Genomic DNA, 20,722 nt, shown 5'->3' on the forward strand with positions numbered 1-20,722 from the left:
AAATTGCAGATACATTTTAGACTGTTTATCACGGCCAGGTTTCTGAACCAATCCTAACGCAACTTTTGCCGATCGATAGAGAATGAACCAGGAATTCACATGGATCCTAAAAATATGCATTTTCAAAAATCATAGGCGGATACAGATCATTGAGATTGGGGGTACACAAAAAGTATAGTAAATAAGGTTTTTGTTGGTACTGTTTCTAAAAAGGGTGGTAATGGTCTTGTTATGTTACAATTTTCTTATGAGAGAACGACTACAATTGTATTGGTCATGCATAGGCGGTGTCAGGGCTCCTATGTTGGGAGGTAAAACATAACCCCCCTTTTTGGACGCCTGGATCCGCCTATTATAGCAAAAACGTGTCAAAAGAGGATGCACAATAACTGTATATGTTACCACATGTATACCTTTCATTCACTGTTCGTAAAACTGGTGCAGCATCGTGATCTTCGCCCAAATGACTCGCTTCACGAATAGGACCCCCAATTCCCAGTGCTCTGGAGCCGCCCCTGGTAAAGTTATGAACTTGAAATTTTCAGGGAATAAGCCCAATTTAGTTTTAGGAAAAGTCAGAAAATTTCAGCATCGTAGCTTCAGCGGTTTCGGAGATATTCCCGAAAAACCTGAGGGGTGGATAAAAACAACCCCCCCTGCCACTAATAGGGTTAAGGTGGGAGGGTCCCTTTAAGGGCCCTTTCAACCCAGTCAGTCAAGGGCCCTTTTGACTGCGGACCCCCCCCCCCCTGAGAGAAATCCTAGATACGCTACTGGAGCTGTGTCAGCTGACTGCAGTCGGACAGAGCAGCTGCCAGTTCCCCGCTGCACTACTGACACCGGAGTGTGCACTGACACAGCCGAGCGGCCGCACAACACTTTTTTAGCATCAGCAGTTGCAGTCATATGTAGAATGTAAATATGAACATTATAAGTATATGCGATAAGTATATGCGTGATACAGTAGTCTATGAAACTACTTTATACATGCAACTTCCAGTGGTTGCGCTGTAATCATTCCTCATTGGAACAACTGCTAACTAATTGTAACAATGCCTGCATTCCCGTGCTGGCCGACTTTGATCGTGGCGCCACCTATACTCTGTATAACCGCCGCGCCAGAGCCGCGGCCAGTCAGTCCCGTCAGTCTGCTCAGACTCGTCGTCAGCGAGCTATCTATATAGTCAGTCAGTGTCAGTCGTCGATTAATGCTCAATGCGTTTGTTCGGAAATTTGCTGCTTGTGACAATGCAACTATCGCTAGTACCTCAACTTTTAAATCACCCCGTGACGTTACACTTATATTCCACGCATATGCCACAAGCATGAACACTATCGAAGGGCATGCATTGAACCCCTTCCCCCTCTCACCACAATACGAGACGAGTAATATACACGATTAACGATGAAACTTGCTAGTTGAGGCTGATTGGTTCGTCCATTTATCTGGACCTGCTGACATCTGACTGGTCCGACATGCTCAACGCCGAGGACGTCAACACCGCCTACGATGCCTTCCTGCGAACGCTAAACGCTGCTGTCGACAACCACTGCCCCCTGAAGCGCGTCCGTTTCAGACACCGTGAGTGTCCCTGGCTCACCCTCAGCGAGGACCTGCTGGAGCTGCAGCAGCAGAGGGACGCGGCTCGTAGAGAGTGGGACGCCCAGCGGACCGCTGACGCGCGGAAGCGGTACATCTCGCTCCGCAGGAGGTTCAGGGCGGGCCTGGCGAGGGCGCGATCAGAGTTCTTCGCGGCCAGGAGGCCTGCCAAGGACATGTGGAAGGACCTGAGGTCGTACGCCATCAGCAGCACTAAGACCAGCACAAGTGACATCAACCTGGACGCAGCGTCAGCAGACCAATTCAACAAGTACTTTGAGGGAGTCGGCCGCGGTTCGCGGAGGAGCTGGCCGCGCTGCCGGGCGACCCTGCGCCGCCGCGGCCACCGGCTGTCGTCAGCGCTGGATTCCGCGTGCGGCCGGTCACGCTGCCGGAGCTCGGCCTCGCCCTGCGCCGGATGTCGAACTCTGCAGCTGTGGGATGTGACGGCATCTCTCTTAACATCATCCGGCGATGTTTTGCCATTTTAGCACCTCACATTTTACATGTTGTGAACATGTCCATCGTGACAGGGCTGGTCCCGGCGGACTGGAAGCGCGCGAATGTAGTACCCATTTACAAATCTGGAGACGCAGCACAGCCTAGTAATTTTAGACCAATAAGCGTCCTAAGTGTGGTAGGAAAACTGGCCGAAAAAGTTGTGAGTTTACAGCTATTGGACTACCTGAGTGTCACCCATGCGATGTCGCCCAACCAGTATGCCTACCGCCCGGGCCACTCAACAGAGGACGCTGTCGTGGACGTTGTCAGCGCCATCTCAGACAACCGAGACAGAGGGCACGTGACTGTCATCACCTCATGCGACATGTCCAAGGCATTTGACTGTGTGGACCGTCAGGCGCTTCTCAGGAAGCTGGAATGGTATGGGGTGTCGTCACACTGGTTCATCGACTATTTTAGCGGTAGGATGCAATGTGTCAGAGGCAGCTCGATGGAGCATGTAGATTTCGGCGTGATCCAGGGTAGCATTTTAGGACCGATCATGTTCAACGTGCTAACAAATGATCTGTATGCTCACCTCTCTGACCAGTGCAAGGCGGTGTCGTATGCTGACGACACCGTCATCCTGCACAGTGCGCCTCCATCAGATGAGGGACTGACAGCGCTCAAAGCCAGTGTGGAAGGCGATTTGGCCAGCCTCGCCACCTGGTTCAAAAACAACGAGCTCAAATTCAACCCGAGCAAAACTGAAATGTCATTATTTGGAACCCTTCCGGTCACCAAAAAAGCTTCAAATTTCAGTGTGAACTTCGGAAACGTCTCTTTGACACCAGCAGGACAGATTCGATTTTTGGGAGTCCTGCTTGATCAAAATCTGACCATGGAGAAGCATGTAGCTGCGGTCGTGCGGCGCTGCTTCGGCATATTGGTCACCTTGAAAAAGCTGAGTCAAACTCTGCCAAAAGCAACCCTCAAAACACTCGTACAGGCGCTCGTCTTCCCTCATCTGGTGTATTGCTTACCGGCCTGGGCTCCCCCCCACGGTAGCGATGCGCCAACGTATCGACAGGGTCATAAGCTTCGCCGCCCGGGTTGTGTCGGGAAAACGCAAACACGACCACATCTCGGAAACGCGCCGGCAGCTCGGCTGGCTGTCATTTGAGCAGGTAGTTCGAGAGAGGGATTGTCTCCTCGTTCACCGACTGCTGAACAGTGAACAGGCCCCCGCAACCCTCAAATCACTGGTCCAGCATCGGGCTGACGTCTCAGAGCGAGAGACCCGCGCGTCAGGCAGCGCAGTCCTCCACACTCGCCGCTGTAGGCTGGAAGCAACTCGCCGTTCCGTGCCGGTCCGGCCGATCCGGGAGTGGAACGAGCTCCCTGCTGAGCTGCGCCGTGTGACGGGCAGGAGGGCGTTCACGAGCGGTGTCACGGCCTTCCTCGTCTCTCCGCCGTAGACGGCGAGCTGCCACTCGTGCCAACACTTATATTTTTATCTGTCTAGCGCTGAGCGATGCCTTTAATCTTTATAGCTTTTACCTGGAGCCCGAGGTATTTTAACACTAGTGTTTTTGACAGTGTGCACTCATTTGCTTTTCTCGTGACCATTGACCATGTCTGTGGATGATTGTGACAATGTATGACTCTGTGGGAGTAAGAGCCAACTGCATGTTGGAACCCACAACGATCCGCAATACATACATACATACATACATACATACATTTGCCGTCTTCCCTGTTCATTTGCATATACCGGCATTGGTAACCGGACAAAAGATCGTAAAGCAGCAGATCGTATGGCAGAAGATCGTAGGAAGTTGATCGTATGCAAAAGATCGTGATGGATAAAGATCGTACGGTATAAAGCTCGTATGGACAAAAGATCGTATCCGCTAAAGATCGTCAAGGCAAATGATCGTATGCCAAAAATCGTATGGGATAAAGACCGTACGGCATAATGATCGTATGGACAAAAGATCGTATGCGCAAAAGATCGTCAGCGAAAAAGATCGCATACCAAAAGATCGTATGGGATAAAGATCGTACAGTATAATGCTCGTATGGATAAAAGATCGTATTAGCAAAAGATCGTCAAGGAAAATGATCGTACGAGATAAAGATGGCACAGTAAAGATATGTTATTCGCATGGTGCACCCCAACTCCAGCGCATACAAAGCTTATGAATTTCTGTGTTCGCGACGTAAGTGGCCGTCTTAACCCGCGCCCTGGTGGGGCGCGGGTTAACCCGCGCCGTGCTGGTGGTTTGAGTTTTCCGTCGAGTGCTGGGGGGGGGGGGGGGGCGTGCTAACTAGGTTCCTGGGCCAAGTAGAGACACGCGGTAAGCGGCACTCGCAGAAAGAAAACCTTGGTCATTTTTAGGTCAGGTCAAGGGTCAGGTCACCAGAGGTCATCAAAGGTCAAATTTTACCCATTTCAACAATTTTCAAAACACCCGACGGCTAACTCGAGAACCAATAGAGCTACAGGGCCGCAGAAAAGCGCATTCGATGGCTCTTTTAACCCGCGCACCGACGGGGGTCCGCGCCAACTTCGTACCGACGGGGGGGGGGGGGGGGGCGGATGACCGCCCCCACCTGAGATCTCGAGATCGAAGCAAGATAGCGACAAGCGGTAAACGGCATCGGATACGCACGGTCATGTTCTACAATTTTTACAAAGGTCATTTTCAGGTCAGGTCAAAGATGACGTCACAGGGGTAAAAAAGTCAAAATGGCGGCGCTAGATATAGAGTTTTTCTCAAATAACTTTCGAATTATTCAAGCATAGGTGTCGATTTGTATACTTTTGGGGGTGCCCGGGCACCCCCAATGCTGAGTTGGGCACCCCCCAAGGGGCTCTGGGCACCCCCAACCAAAGTTGGTACTGGCATCACTGTTACGATTCTTTGAACGCATTGTTTTCTCTAATTCATAGGCGCGGGAACGGGGGGGGGGGCAGTGGGAAGTTGGGGACAGTTTACCCCCTCCCCCAACTCTAGGGCCCTGGGTGCGGTGCCCCCACAGATTTCAGACGGAATATATCGCACTTTTTTTGCCAATGTTTTCTTTTTTGATGAAAACGCCAAGGGATGAAAAAAGTGGCCTAAAACCGGTGAGAAAACTAGATTTGGGTATACCCTAGGTTGATTTCAATTATAGTGTGCCCCCCCCCCTTCTCCAGTCTGAAAGTAGTTCCCGCGCCCCTGCTCTGATAACAGTACATCAGAATGCGTTGTAAAAAATGAAAACAATTTTTCGCTTTATTTATACCAGACAGCAGCATTTGGTAGCCAGCGACGCATTCGTGCCGCGTCAATGGGTTTTCGGTTCCGGACGTCCTGAGACCTGAAGTTTTGCTTTGAGTGGCGAGATATTCTTTTGGTCCGAAATATCATGGTTTAACCTGCGCACCAACGGGGATCCGCGTTCCGCGCCAACTTCACACCGACGGGGGGAGGATACCTGCTCCCCGTGATATCAAGCGAACCAAGCAAGATAGAAACAAGCGGTAAATGGCATGGGATACAAACGGACAAAGTCTACAATTTTTACTGAGGTCATTTTCAGGTCAGGTAATAAATGACGTCACCGGGGTAAGCAAGTCAAAATAGCGGCGCTTAAGGTACACAGTTTTTTCACGAATAACGATTGAAGTACCAATGTCTGTCATACCCACACCCAGTGGCTGATTGCTTTGAAAATTTCACCGATTGATAAGGCCAACAGTTTGTACAAAATGTATATCTCGAAACTTCGATACCGGTGACCTAAGGTCAGGTCAATTTTGCCACATCCCCATTACCTATAGGCTATAAGTCCATGGGATAATTCTTCGGAATGCTTGAGACGACGCATTAACCCTATTCCTGGCGGGGGGGGGGGTCTCAGGAGCCCCCCTGAGGTTTTTTGGTTATTTCTCCCAAACGCGTTGAGCTAGGAAGCTCAAATTTTCTGACTTTTCCTAAAAGGCTTCTACGCAACATGTCTGAAAATTTTGAGTTGATCTGACCTCAGGTCAGGTCACCAGAGGCGGTTTGGTGACCCTACCTCAGAAAAGTTTGCAATCACGCCAGAGCTAGAGTTTTTGACCGATCAATTTCTTCTCTTCAGGGTTTAGTTAGGGTACCAGTATGTGCAATTTGTATATCTCGGAATTTTGATATCGGTGACCTAAGGTCAGGTCTATTTCGCGACCTCCCCATTATAAGTCAATGGGGGAAAAATCAACTCCCTGTTTTTACCACTAAAACGGGTCGGAATGGCCCCATATACCATACATGACTTCATATACGATCAACCTTCACTACCTTGAGGTCTGTTTTGCTGTTGGGCAGCTGTGAGGTCATGTGACGTCATCAAAGGTCACCAAAGGTTTTTGGCCAATAACTCCGTACAGGAACAAGATACAGACGCGTGGATGGTCTCATTGTGTTCAGCTCGTCAAGACGCATCGAATGACATACATGATGACCTCGAGGTCACGTGACCTGAGGTCAACCTTTGACCTTGACCTTTCGAGGTCAACATATATATCATTCGATGCGGATTGACGAGTGGATCACGATGATGCCCTTAGTTTGTTCCTATCTTGACTTATTCGAAAGTTATTCGAGAAAAACTCTCTCCATATCTAGCGCCGCCATTTTGACTTTTTCGACCCCTGTGACGTCATCTTTGACCTGACCTGAAAATGACCTTTGTAAAAATTGTAGATCTTGGCCGTGTGTATCCGATGCCGTTTACCGCTTGTCGCTATCTTGCTTCGTTCTCGAGATCTCAGGGGGGGGCCGAATCGGCCCCCCCCCCGCCAGTTTCTTGTCCCGGCGGAGCCCGCCAGGAATAGGGCTAAATCGCCACGCCATATGTGGAAGGCTTTTGGTGTCAATACATACATACATACATACATACATACATACATACATACATACATACATACATACATACATACATTAGTATCACGGATGTTAGTTGTCGGACTTTCGTTCCCGTCTTGAGTTGAGATGTTAGTCTCAAAACATTTCGGCCAGTTACTTCTCCGGCCGTCGTCAGTTGTTCTTTGGTCCATAGAAAGACCTTGGGTGTTGGTGGCGTTGCGCCGTACGCGTCATACCTTATCGAAAGCTCCTGTGGTCAGCGGGAAATGATCTAGGGTTGCCCCGGTGATAGGCGGCAGTTGTAACCAATACTCCACCGCTCGAGGCAGACATAGCGGCCAGACAAACGAACATCTCACCTCAAGACGGGTACGAAAGTCCGATATCTATCATCAGTGTCAATGGAAGGAAATTAAAATGCGTTTTTTTCTGGACGGACGACATTCTGAACACTTCCAAACACCTATTAACAGTTCAACATGACACACTGAACTGGAAAATGACACCCGACGTGAAAATGACGTGACCCTTCCTTATATCCCTGAGGTCATCTCAGTTCACAAAAGGGAGCCAACAGTTTTTCGTTAATAACTTCTGGTAGGCGCATGCTAGAGCGATGATCGACTGAACGGATCGACTGACATGCAACATAACCTTTTCCGGTCAGGTCTTGACCTTGACCCGGGGTTAAATTTCAAAATGAAATTTCAAGGTCAAACTATAGTTTATTCGACGCGTCTTGATAAGAAGAACATGATGGCTGGCAAAATAAATGTCATGACTTTCTCGAGTAAAAAGCTATGGCAGAAAAAAAAACTTTTTCATAAGTGGCTATAACTGGAGTTTTTGCCCTCTGGAGAGTTTATGCTAAGCCGATGACCTGAGGTCAAATCTGAGGACTACTTTGGCGAAAGAGTGTTGAAAGAGCTATCGAATGCTATCGAAGCCATCGAAAATTGATCAACACGAGGGCACTACTGAAAGTTTCGTCGTGATCGGGCGCTTTCTACGCGAGTTATTCGCGAAAAACCGGGGGGGGGTCCGTTCGACCCCCCCCCCCCCCCAATGTATACGGGTGAGGGTTAAAGCTCTGGGCACCCCCAACCATTTTCACAAATCGACACCCCTGTATTCAAGATAGGAACAAACAAAGGGCATCATCGTGATCCTCTCGTCAATCCGCCTCGAATGATATTTATGTTGACCTCGAAAGGTCGAGGTCAAAGGTTGACCTCAGGTCACGTGACCTCGAGGTCATCATGTATACCATTCGATGCGTCTTGACGAGCTGAACACAATGAGACCATCCGCGCGGCTGTATCTTGTTCCTGTACGGAGTTATTGGCCAAAACCCTTTGGTGACCTTTGATGACGTCACATGACCTTACAGCTGCCCAACAGCAAAACAGACCTCAAGGTAGTGAAGGTTGATCGTATATGAAGTCATGTATGGCATATGGGGCCATTCCGAGCAATTTTAGTGGTAAAAACAGGGAGTTGATTTTTCCCCCATTGACTTATAATGGGGAGGTCGCGAAATTGACCTGACCTTAGGTCACCGATATCAAAATTCCGAGATATACAAATTGTAGCTATTAAAGGGACAGTATCATCGAAAAAAAAAATCCATGTATGGAGCTGATTTTTTTTACTATCATTTCTTATTTTTCTGAATCAGAAAAAAAAACATAGTTTGAGGACCGAACTCGGTGAAAAATATTGCAACCACATTTCATTTTCATGATTCATTTTCATGAGCGAACCACCACTATACAAGCATGGCCGCCAGTTTGGAAGCATGCAAAATTACTACAGAACTGGCGCAGATAATACATTATTGACGCTACGCTTACGCGGTCGTTCTTCTGATTGAGTTGTCCTTAGGGAGAGGTAGCCTTAGGTATTGCCTATAAAAATATCGCGTGACAATTGGAGGGAGTGACAATTGGACGTGACAGTTGACAATGGGAGAAAATATCACGTGACAATCACGTGATAAACGTCATACATTGCAGGGAGATTGTGATTCAAGCTGGAGGAATTCCTTTGTTGAGCCGCTAGAATCCGAAGGAAACAGCGGAAATTGCCTACGACTATTTAATGAATTTAACGGTGATGAATAAGTGCGAAAAACGTTTTGGCTTTATAAAATTTGATGAAATGACCAGGGTAAAAGTTTTATTACTGGCGGTCAATTCAAAACGGCGCAAACATTTAAACAGTGAAGATAGTGAAGAACGATTCAAAGTGTGGTACACCTTTCGTACTCAAGCGGCGATAGCGGGATAACGGTGTGGAGCTTCGAGGATCGGTCTTCAGTCCCCGGACCAGAAAGGTGGGGCCTATGCAATGTCAAATTTCATCAAAATGGTGATACTGTCCCTTTAACCCGCGCCCTGCTGGGGGGGGGGGGTGTTTGAACACCCCCCCCCCCCTTGTGGTTTTTCGCAAATATCTCAAAAACGGCGGCGCGGAGCGCCGCCGTTTTTGGTACACCTTATCATACATCAATTCTACACATGTTGTCAAAATTTCAGACCAAGGTCATTCAAGGTCAGGTCACCAGGTCACTTGAAGCGACCTCACCTCATAAAAAGTTTCAATGTCTGTCATAGCTACACCGAGTGACCGATCGCTTTGAAACTTTCAGCGATTGCTAAGGGCAATAGCATGTACAAAATGTATATCTCAGAATTTTGATATCGATGACCTAAGGTCAGGTCAATTTTGCGACCTCCCCATTATAAGTCAATGGGAGAAAATTGAAATGCGCCTCTTTTGGACGAAAGACATTATAAACACTTCCAAACACTGAATTGCAAGTGGTTTAGACACACTGTACATGAAAATGGTGTCCGTGACCCCTGTTTATGCCCTGAGGTCATCTTAGGTCACGAATGGTATCTAACAGTTTTTCGCAAATAACTTTTGATAGAGGCATGCTAGAGCGATGAAAACGCCTTAGATGTGTTCAGCTCAACGATACGGATCGACTGATATGCAACATGACCCTTTCCGGTCAGGCCATGACCTTGACCTGAGGTCAAATTTTCAAGTTGACCTTTCAAAGTCAAGTTATAGTTCATTCGATGCGTCTTGACGAGAGGAACACGATGCCGGTAAAAGTAAGCTCGTACAAGGCTTGGGTCAAAAGTTATTGCAGAAAAACTGTTTCCGAAAAAATCGGCTATTTTTGCAGTTTTTGCCCCCTGCAGGCAAAACCGTTGACGTTAGGTCAAATCTGAGAACATTACTCAGAAAGGGCGTTAATAGGGCTATCGAATGCGCTTTTCCGCGGCGCTGTAGCTCTATTGGTTCCCGAGTTATGCGTTGGCTTCTTGGAAATTGTCGACATTCGACCTGGAAATCGGCGAAATTTTGCCTTCAATGACCTCTGGTGACCTGACCTTTGACCTGACCAAAAAATTGACCGAAGTGATTTCCTCATTATTTTTGGCGCTCTTTCAAACGCCGCCTTCTGCGTATCGCTACGTGGCCCAGGAGCCGAGTTAGAAGGGGGGGGGGTGTTCAAACACCCCCCCCCCCCCCAGCAGGGCGTGGAAATCCAGGACCCCCAGCAGGGCGCGGGTTAATGACCTTATAACCTCCTGCGACTTTCAAAGGCCTCCGACATCTACTGTAGCTCTGGCACGGTGACCAAGTTGCAAAAAAGTGACTTGAGGTTGGGTCATTCAAGGTGACCTGGTGACCTGACCTTAACCCTCGCCGGCACAGGCCATTTTGAGTCCTTCGACGGCACAAGGGGGGGGGTTGGTACGACCCCCCCCCCTCGCGTTTGGCCCCTGATTGAGCTAGAGCTTCGCGGAAAAAACGAGCGTGTTGCCCGTCACGAGAGGAAGCCGATGGTACCCAATTTTAAGGTCCTAGGTCATCGGGTGACCTTCCAGGTCAGGTCAATGACCCGAAAACCGGGAAAATCGGGACCTGTTAGAAAGTCGTAACGTGTGGCTGCTATGTGGTTTTCCGGGGTGCTGATCACGAATATCGTGTTAGTTTTCATCAGAGATGATGTCTTTAAGCATTTAGACCAGGTCAGGTCAGGTCAGGTCAGGTCAACCGGTAGGGGTTGTGACGGGTATTCGTAATACGTGTCAACCGCCTCGGATAGCTTCGTAACATGTTACGAAGGCACCAAAACTACTTCGTAAATGTTCAAATGGTTGCTAAATTCGAATTCAGCTCCAAAAACTAGCCTAGAAACATGTAAAACTCGAAAAAGTGAACCGAGGTCACCCGAGGTCACCAAAGGTCAATGACCTGACCTGACCTTCAGGTGACCTTGACACCCACCCTAATGCATGGGAGCAACATCAAATCACATGTTTGAACGTTTGAAACCACGAAAAGCTTGCAAACGCGCGGCTAATGCGAGCCGACATGCGCCGAACCACGATTTCGGCCAAACATGGTCACAGAAAAGAGGTCACAGGTCAAAGGTCATTGGGGTCAGGGTCATTAAATTTTCAGGGTAGGTGTAAAATTGATCAATGCGAGGGTACAGAAAGTTTCGTCGCGATCGGCCGATTTTTACGCGAGTTATTCGCGAAAAACCTTAGGGGGGTTGCATCAACCCCCCCCCCCCTGTGCCGGCGAGGGTTAAAAGTTAGGAGGTTCAAACTTGCACACCATGTGTAAAATTAATGAGGGAATAGTCGTACCAAATTTCACGGCGCTACGCGCCGCGGTTTTCCCGCTATTTGCGAAAAACCTCAGGGAGGGGGGGCGGATATCCGCCCCCCCCCGTCGGTGCGCGTGTTAACCCTCGCCCGTAAACGGTGTTTTGCCACCTTCGCCCATGCAGGGGGGGGGGTGGGGTGCTGCAACCCCCCCTGGCGTTTGAAAACGGAGCGTCGTAGAGCTTAGCGGAAAAGACCAACAGATTGCTCTCAACGAGATCTCGCGATTGGTTGTATATTTTTTGGTCCTAGGTCAACATTTGAACTACTTATGACCAGTCAAAGGTCAAATTTTCGGAAAAATCTAACGTTTTCAGAGTTCCGCGCCGATTGCGGCAAAACGGTAAGAGATATCGACTTGAAACCTTCACTGTCGTGATCCCTGATCAATTCTCCATCGTTTGGTGTGTATTGCGATGTCATAGCTCTAAAAATGATGCGTTGGGAGCATCGGAAGTCTGCAAGGTCATTTGTGCATTGGGTCACGTCAGGCGTGTGACGTCACTGACCTGACCCTGACCCAAAATGAACTACAAGAAACAACCGACGATGCCTGAAATGGATAGCAAATTCGAATTCAGGGTGTCGTGATTTGTGCCTAGCGCCGTTTAGTTTGTTACGCGCTCAGCGGTAGCGGTCAGCCGACCGGCGAGCGGCCGGCGCGGTGGGTGCACGCGTACGGGTCGTGGGCCGTGTGCTGTGTCTATGGCCCGGGGCGGTGACCCGAGCTTATGTCAGGGCCGGCCAGGTAGCGCCGGCCAGTTGATCTCTGGACCTCCTCGCGAGCGGGTACGGTACTGATACCTCCCCGGTCTGTGAGGCAAGGGCCGGTTGTATCAACTCGGGCTCCGGGCGGAATCGGTTTAGCTACCGGTCCACTGCACCCCGGTGTCGGTGAAATTAAACACTGGCAAATAACTTAACCCTCGCGGGCCCGGGGGGGGCGTTTTTTCGCCCCCCCCCCTGGCGAATATTTGCGATAACTCCCGAACGCTTAGGGATAAGAAGGCGAAACTTTCAGTACCTTTTCTCCCATCAATTTGACATCTTCTGAAGTAAAAAATTTGGACCTACCCCCTTGATGACGTCACAAGGTCCATTTTTCTAGACCCCTGAACGGCAAAAATCGGCGTCACAGACGCAAACTTCAAATAGCTGCTAAAAATAGAGTTTTAGAGATAAAGACAAATTACGAGCACGGCTGTGTAGCGTTTGACCTAAAGAAAAATCGAAAAATAGTTTTGGTGACCTGAGGTCAGAGGTCAGGTCAACGACCCCGAAATGTGGTTTTAGTTTTTCGCAAATAACTTCGACAAAAATGGTCCTAGAGCTACGGCAGTGGTACCATCGCATTCGCCTTGTCAAGCCGCGTCGAATGATATATATTTTGTTCGGAAAAGGTCAAGTTTCATGTTGACCTCATGTGACCTCGAATGACCTCTGGTTGACCTTGACACATGAAAGGTTGTTTATGATGGATTTGTACCCGCTGATCACGAATCTGGCATCTATTTTCCTCTAAGCCTTCATTTAGACCTCCCGGATGGCAAAATTGTCTTATTTATTATTACTAACTTGAATCAGTGAAATAGCCTCTAGCAGGGATACTCTTCTGTGACCTTGACCTTTGAGCAGCCTTGTATCGTAAGATGAACCACAAATAGGGAACTGATAAGCCTCAAAACATTTCAAAACATCTTGGAAGTTAGCACGCAAGATGTGCGAAAAAGTGCCAAGTTTGAGGTCAATTTTGAGCGTGACCTTGACCTTGACCTTTGATTTGGAGCACATTTTCAGAATCCTCAGATTCTCTTCTTTCGTTTGACACCCAATTTTGCCGGTTTGATGCAGCCTGACGTCCTCTAGAAGGCTTACTTTGAGATCATTACACATGTGCCGGTTTTGGCCTTTGACCTTGACCTCTGACCTTGAAAATTGACCTGAGGTCAAAAATTTTAGGTGCATTAGAATCGTCTCGTAAGGACCTTTCGTTTGGTATCGCTTTTGTTTCCGTAGCTCCCTTATTTACGGAGTTAGACAGGGGGGGGGGCGAAAAACGCCCCCCCCCCCGGGCTGCGGTGGTTGGGATTACCCAGAGGTCAAAAAAACTTCCTACTCGCTTACATTGTAGGCGACAGAAGCTGACAGGCACCAGAGACATTTGGTGACAAAGTCACGAAAATGGTGAACACACTGCATCGCATTTGTTGACGGCGTTTTCGCACACTGCTAGCGAACAGACTAACCAGCCAATCCGCGGCGAGAATAACCCTGAGCGAACCAATCGGATGCTGGTGACACGAGGGGACAACGCTGAGCTGACGCCCCAGCCGCCAGGGAGCCTTCACTGTGGATTTTGTAGGCCCCAGGAGCCAACGCATCAAAGATTTTGAGCGGGCCTTTTCGGCGCACATCTATGAGAGGTATGCTGTGATCATGAACACGTAGCAAAACAGGAGTGGACTCTCGCGAGTAGCGCGTGCTTGTCCAATTTTCAACAAGTTTGAATGCTTTCAAAAAAGGGACTGGCGCCGTGATGAAAGCTGAGTTGTTGTATTGTGGTTATGAAGGGCAGGACATAACACTGGAGGTAAGGAATCTTGGGGTGTCTAATTTTGCTGGTTTAGGTCAAGGTACTTGTAAGCTGGATCAACAACGCTAGCCCGGTGGGGATCAAAAGCAAGGCTGTGTGGATTTGTTGCCTGATTTTGAAACACTTGCCAAAGTTGTCAATGAATAGATGTTTTTACTGTTAATGTTGATACAAATTTCATTTTATTTTAATCTTTTCAGCCCTAGAAGAGCAGGAATTTCAATTTTCATTAGCTGGTAAAAGTAGGTATACCAGTCCAAGGACTCCGAAAAAAATGTTGTAGGTTGGTATGTAGGTTGTAAGCTGGGAGGTTGTAGGCTGGTAGGTTTTCTGTTTTGTGTTGGTATGTTGTAGGTAGGTTGTAGGTTAGTAGTTATGTAAGTTTGGTTCAGGCTTAATTGTTTTTCCTTCATTCTGACTTCTACTCTTTTACTCTTGCATAAAGTGTTTAAGAACTCTGAATGAAAGAAAAACATTATCATTACCTAACCTGATCTTACTTTCTACCCTACCACCATACCACTTATTACCTACCAGCCTACAGCCTATCTACCTTCTACCTACCTGTACCTACAAGCTACAACTTCCCTACCTTAAACCTGCCAACCGACCAGCTCCGAAGCATACAACCCACCTACCTAGCACCTACACGGTCCTACACCTATTTTATTTTGACTTATTGTATACTATTAACAAAAATCTAATGATTAGAATTTTGGTTCAACAATATTAGTGGCCTTGATGTGGAAAAGGAACGTTTTGCAACATGTTGCATAGGTAGGTATATTGTATTAGGGGAAGGTGGGGTAAGACGGACCAGCTAAGGTTTGAGGCCGCATATCTTGCTACACTGCTCTCGTAATTCATATTATTTATAGTCTTCGGAATGCTCGATCCTTCCTCTGTTGATATGTGTAAAGACTAAATTTCAAATTAAAGACATCTAGGTGGTGGATGCTCTTAAAGAGGGACATGTCAAAAACTCAGACAAGAAAAAACGTGGGGTAAGACGGACCACCCAGCAGTGCCTGCTATCCGTTCATGTGTGTTACACTTCTGCTCTGTACTCTTGTAAGAAAAAGTAACCAGAATGGTAAAATAACAAAATGAGCCTTTATTCTTTACTCATGTGTGATGGAAGTGCAGCTAAAAGCTGGGAACATGTGTGTTGATTGTCGTTTGGCATGAATGCATGCTAACTGAGCACTTGCATGCATGGCTCACATGCAACAAAGACTCCTTCCTGAAAAATTAGCTTACTTAAACTTGTGTCAATGTTTTGGAAAAGAACTTTCCATATGCGGGGTACAATGGACCACCACAGGGTAAGATGGACCACAGTGGTCCGTCTTGCCCCAAATCTAAATTCTGTCATTATCGTGACGTATATGTCAAATAGCCCAACATTGCAAAACCTTGCCTTTCCTAAAGTGTGACTATAACTAAGTTCATAACTTTGTTCTTCACAGATAAGTGCAAAATAGAAACTAATCATGCAAGAAAGGCGCCGTAATTGAATCACCCGTAGACCTCTTATATTAGATCGGTTTGACGAAAAACAACATTTTTCTCAATAACTCAAAAGCTATGCATCCTAGCAGCATGAGCTCAAGGTGGCCATTGTTACGAAGGAAAACAAACATAGTGAGTGCATAAAGCAGTAGATACCAGCAGCGGTTCAGCCGGGAGGGCTGGTGGTCCGTCTTGCCCCGCTGGGCCGTCTTACCCCACCTTCCCCTATACATAGGCACGGCACCTATTATTTGTTATGTCATAACAGGTGTGAAATCTCACCATATAGAACACAAATCTAAATGTATTATGGAAAAATGTAAAATAGAATGTAAGCAATTCTTAAATGCATCTGCACAAGATTAGTTACACATGTATTCAGTGTCCCAAAGTTGAGTTTTGGCTGGGGTGTCAGAGGGGCATATTATCCACCAAAAAGGGGTAGAAGGTGGAAACTGCTGGTTAGAATAGATACAAAAAGAGTGAGAAAAGATCAATAGCCTTTATTTTTATCCATGAGTATCTATTATGATCATAAACCAACTCCAAGTATCCACACAACTCAGTCCACCATACCTGTCCACCTGTTTAAGTCCACCACACCTGAACTGCCTTTTGAGGTAACAAGGTGTTCTTGGCTGAGAGTGGTTAATTGCTCTTAGAAATTGGTGGTGAGAGTGGCAAATGAATCTCAGTATTTCCCACCCAAATCAACAAATTTTGGGACACTGTAATAATACATTATCCAGGTTTTAACATTGGCGACACTAACATTAACACTGGCCTGATAAAGCCTAGATTTTTTTCCCAATTTTATCACCCTAGTGCAACACTTATCCGGCCTCTGGGGGCAGGGGACACAAAGGGGGTTGAAAAAATTTTGTAGGTGACACAAATTAAGTTTTTTTGACCTCTGGGATTACCCCCCGGGCCCGGCCGGGTTAAACTATCAATGTCCCCACTTGAATATTACGTTGTATTGATCTCGATGTAAGGTCCGCTGGTTTAGTTTGCCTCGTTTGGGTCGCTTCAATTAGGCATAGTGTGAGCCTCGTCATATCTGTTTGCTCAGTTGTATGCAATACAGATCCACTTGAGTTAATTTCTTGCTATTTGAAAATCAAGGTAAATCGTTCGGTTGGTGTCGTCACCATCGTTCTGATCGAAAGACGTAAATGTAACAAATACAGTCCACTTTTATCAGTAATCACAACACAGGGCATCAAAATACCCCAAAAAGGCATACAAGTCCAAGAAGTCATTACAGGTCAACCGAGGTCACTGACCTTACCTTGACCTTTAATAACCTTCAAAAGGTCAACGGACATTGTGCCAATGTCAAATCAGCCAGTTGTGATTCTGAAACAATCCATCAGTGTGTCAGGTCAGTCGGCATTTATACCAATGTGAAGCAATCTCCAATTTAGCGTAAATCTGGCCGGAGGTTGTTCCCTTTATGACGTCATAACTCCGTGACCTGACATGACCTTGACAAAAAAAAATACCAAAAGTTGCGCAAAGGATGCCCCAGGGGGTACTGAAAATTTGAGCAGGCTATCTGAAACGGTTCGGCGTGTAGCTAAGAAAAACCCCTGGTTTGCACCAACCCCCCCCCCCCCCTACATGGGCGAGGGTTAAGGCCCTTTCTGAATATTGTCTTCAGATTGGACCTCAATTCAACGGTTTAGCCTCCAGAGGGCAAACACTAAGAAAAACTTGTTTACGATTTTTTTCTGTAATACGTTTTGACTCGAGAGAGTTGCGTCATTTTGCCAGCATCGTGTTTCTCTTCTCGAGACGCGTTGAATAAACTATTATTTGACCTTGAAAGGTCATTTTGAAAATTTGACATCTGGGCCTCGTTTCATAAAAGGAATTACTTACGGCGTTCCGTCAATTATGCCAGATTTGGCGTATTTGATGCCAATTCGGTTTCATAAAGTCGGAGACCGGAGTAATTCACGCCATCGAAAGTACGGAGCTTCATTTACGGCAAATGCTCGATTCCGGACCAATTGATGCCATTTGGGTTTCATAAAACGACGTAATTAACGCCAAATATTTTATCAAGCTCTTGATATCAGTGGTGTAAACTACGCACAAAAATGTTGCGTGATTTTGAATTAATGTGAAGATTCGAAGCTAATTTTTAATATATTTTATAATGTTGATCCCGATGAGGAAGAAAGAACAGCCAGAATGAGAAAAAGAAACTGCAAATCTTCTTTACCAGTCGCTTTTTGTGGCCACTATCGGAATTTTGTTTATTCGCCGCGCCGCGCCACTTTCGTAGTTAGGCACTTCTGCTTAGCTGGCTTTCTGCTGTTTTTGATATATTGTTTTAATAAAGGATGGTCATCAATATCAATTTTGTTTATTCATACATAATTTTTAAGATTTAAATTCAACATAATTGTTTTATAAATTATCGTAAAAAATAAGTGTTGACATGAAATTGTAATTTGTAGGACGCTTGATAAATTACGGTTACTACGCAAATGTGCTTAGTTACGGAGGTGTAAACAATTCCAGTTGTGGCTTTGTGAAACGGATTTATTTGCGCTCCGTAGTTTGAAAGGGTGTGAATTACGGAAAGGTGTAGGTTACGGCAGAGTTTTATGAAACGAGGCCCTGGTCAAGGTCATGACCTGACCGGAAAGGGTTATATGTTGCATATCAATCAATCCGTATCGTCGAGCTTAACACATCTGATGCGATTCGACCGCCCTAGTACGTCTCTCAAAAGTTATAGCTACAAAACTGCTGGGGGCCTTTGATGACCTGAGATGACTTCAGAGGCAAAAAGATGGGTCATGGGTGCAATTTTCCGATTCAGTGTGTTAGGTGCAGAAAAGATGTATCAAAAGGTGTGCCAACCACGTTTTTGAGATATTCGCGAAAATCCTGAGGAGGGGACGTAAAATGCCTCCCCCCCCCTAAGTACGGCGCGGGCTAAGCTCGACCATACATTGATCTTGTGTTAGAGCTTAAATGGCTCAACGACACCTAACTGTTAAATATTCAGCAACTGTGTGCTGTGAAAAAGAATAGATTCAGACCAGCCTGAAGAAATGTCCACAATCGCAATGTTTACTCGCGCAGTTCACAGACCACCAAAAGACTAAATCAGATAAGACTAATTGAAATTCAAAGTCAAACCTGCTTCCATCCCTTTAGGCTCCTGGAATTCCACGCCCTGCTGAGGGGGGGGGGGGGTGTTTAAACACCCACCCTCTAAATCGGCTCCAGGGTTTTCCGGAGTTTTTGTTAGTTCGATAACTTCTTTAATGCGCTGTAGCTCGTGGACCAGCACACAAAGGGGCCCATGAGGCGATCCTAAGAGCCCTGCGGAACCCTTCTGAGTCGAAATATGTTCAGTGTGGACCCTGACGGCCAACTGGAGCCACAGATCCCCTCGGGCTCGTGTTAGGGACATTCGAGACCGGTGTGGGCCCTCAGAGGCGCCGGTGAGAGCCCTCACGGTCGCCGTTATGGGGGCTCTCGGAGAAATTGGCGTGGGACCATTACAGGCGGGTGTGGGGCCCCTAGCCCTATTCCTGGCGGGCTCCGCCGGAACAAGAAACTGGCGGGGGGGGGGGGGCGATTCGGCCCCCCTTCAGATCACAAAAACTACACATCGCAGCGACAAACGGCGAACGGCGTTTGATAGGTCGTTTAAAGATCTACAACTTTTACATAAAACATTTTCAGGTCAGGTCAATATTGAGGTCACCAGAGGTCATCAACGATAAAATGTTTTGGAATTAATTACCTATATAACTTTTAAACTAAGAAACATAGAGACATAAAACCAATACATTTTTTGTTGCTCTCTTCAAGGCGATGCGAAATAAGTATGTGATGACCTTCACAGGTCAATTTGAAATTTGACCTGACGTCAAGGTCAGGTCATTCATCAATGAGGTTGTGGGGTATGGTCATGCTGCATACCAAACGACGCGCCTTGACCAGGCGAGCAGTTTGGTACCACTTGCAAGTCTTTAGCACCATCATGTCGTGATTTATTGACAGTAAAATGATTTATGACGTCATAGGATCTCAGATGACCTTTGCCGGTGCCCCTGTCAATTAGCGGCACCAGGATCATCACCGATGAGATAATCTTCCATAATACTGAAAGAATTGGGTGGTTTTGACTCGTTTACACGAAGCAGGAGGCGTTTCAATATTTTCCCATAGGCTTGCAATGTAAAGGTCACGAGTCTGACACCTGACCTCAGGTCACAGATATGAAAATTCTGAGATATACAAATTGCACATACTGGTACCCTAACTAAAGCCTGAAGAGAAGAAATTGATCGGTCAAAAACTCTAGCTCTGGCGTGATTGCAAACTTTTCTGAGGTAGGGTCACCAAACCGCCTCTGGTGACCTGACCTGAGGTCAGATCAACTCAAAATTTTCAGACATGTTGCGAAGAAGCCTTTTAGGAAAAGTCAGAAAATTTGAGCTTCCTAGCTCACCGCGTTTGGGAGAAATAACCAAAAAACCTCAGGGGGGCTCCTGAGCCCCCCCCCCCGCCAGGAATAGGGCTAGGGCCTAGAGCCTGTCCCTGGTAGGCTGGTAAGGGCCCTTAGAGGCCAGTTCAGTAATGGATGCTCGTCTCTTTAGTCGGTCCCACAATTTTCGTAGTTCTAAATTTGTTAACGAAAAACCTTTTTTGTCAATAACGGTCATATTTCCATTACTTGACCCTCCTCTGGACATCGGGAGCCTAAGCCATTGACCAGAGGTGAATTCTAATGAACATTATCAAAAGAACAGTTCAAAAGCTGCCGGTTGCGTTCTTGCGCGGCTTCCTACATATTATATTTTCTGAGATAACAACACGTTATACGAGCAGCCTAATGGTTACATAATATTTTAACTTAGTGAAGTGTGGCAGGAACCGAAGCCGGAGCCGCCGTGAAATTTTGCACAGAGTCGAAATCGGAACCGAAGCTTCCAAAACTTTTGATCAAATG

At 46.9% G+C, this 20,722-nt stretch overlaps 1 protein-coding gene across 1 annotated transcript in view; it reads right to left on the reverse strand.

Moving 5' to 3' along the window:
* Nucleotides 1–20,722, reverse strand: part of LOC122387032 — a 128,372-nt gene that overhangs the window by 15,393 nt on the left and 92,257 nt on the right. The window lies entirely within an intron of this gene.

This window comes from Amphibalanus amphitrite, unplaced genomic scaffold (assembly GCF_019059575.1).
Source record: "Amphibalanus amphitrite isolate SeventyFive unplaced genomic scaffold, NRLGWU_Aamphi_draft 000271F_arrow, whole genome shotgun sequence".
Taxonomy (NCBI): Eukaryota; Metazoa; Arthropoda; class Thecostraca; order Balanomorpha; family Balanidae; genus Amphibalanus; species Amphibalanus amphitrite.